Below are 1,366 nucleotides of genomic sequence, written 5' to 3' on the forward strand. Positions count from 1 at the left end.
TCCCAGTGATGCTCAGGGGTTATTCCTGACTATGTGCTCAGAAATTGCTCCTTGCTTTGGAAACCAGATGGGACACCGAGGGATCGAACAGCAGTCCATCCTAGGCAGCATGTACAAGGCAGATGCTTTACACCTTGTGCCACTGCTCCAGCCGGCCCCTAACAACTACTTTATTCTTATTCTAGCTGCTTTGAAGATTTGTCATCAATGATCTTTGGTGTTACTTTTTTTAATTTTCTTTTTGGTTTTTGGTTTTGGGGTCATACCCGGAAGTGCTCAGGGGTTCCTCCTGGCTCTACTCTCAGAAATTGCTCCTGACGGGCTTGGGGGACCATATGGGATGCCGGATTTGAACCACCGACCTTCTGCATGCAAGGCAAATGCCTTACCTCCATGCTATCTCTCCAGCCCCTGGTGTTACTTTTCTAACTATTCCAGGGAACCCAGTTTGCACCCATCTAGTGAATACACTTAAATCAATACATGAGGTATGCTTTGAGTGCTCCATCAACAAATCATTCTCTTTTTTGTAGATTCTATTTCTTGGGAGACAATAACATTGAAGTCAAGTCAGTTAATAAAATTACAGTGGTCTTTAATTGGCCATTCTGAAGAAGAAGCATTGCTTATCTCTCCATGAAATAACCATTCTTCGTGAGACGGGCATGTCAGAATCCCAGAGAGATCCAAAACTATGTCTCTTATTCAAACAAAAGACAAGAGTTATGAATTCAAAGCAACAGTTCTCTCTTTTTAAAGCCACATGCAGAAATGCTAAGAATCTACTCTGAACTCTGTGCCTAGGGTTCATTCCTGATAGTGCCCAGAGCACCAGATACTATACTGGAGATCTAACCAGGGTCAGCAACAACCAAGGAATATACCATAAGTCCTGTACTATCTCTCCAATCCAAGAAAAAGGCCTTGAAATAAATGGAAAGTCCTTCAAGAAGCACAGCAGGAAAGGGAAACCACCTCTTTTTCTTATATGAAGAAAATTGAGTGGTCTGGAAAAAATCTTCAACAGCCACCCCCTCCCCATTAATCTATGACTAATTGAGAAAAAAAATCTAGAGTGCTCTTTCAGTTTGTGGAAAACTTACAGGACATGCAGAAGGAAAGTCAAAAGTGTCAGAAGTTGGTTCAGGAGCTGGCAGGAAGGAGGGGCATCTCCCAAACATCAGCATTCTAGAATGGGCAGAGCAGCCAGAGCTGCCAAAGATGCTACAGGACATTCTTCAGAAGGTGGAGCTGAATGGACGGAATGGCATAGACTGAGGGAGATGCCAAGGAGATACTCCTCTTAGGAGGAGAAGCCAGTCCAGAGTCACAATGGGGAAAGGCTCACTGTTTCTAGGAGCTGTAG

Source organism: Suncus etruscus, chromosome 8 (assembly GCF_024139225.1).
Source record: "Suncus etruscus isolate mSunEtr1 chromosome 8, mSunEtr1.pri.cur, whole genome shotgun sequence".
In the NCBI taxonomy this organism is placed as follows: Eukaryota; Metazoa; Chordata; class Mammalia; order Eulipotyphla; family Soricidae; genus Suncus; species Suncus etruscus.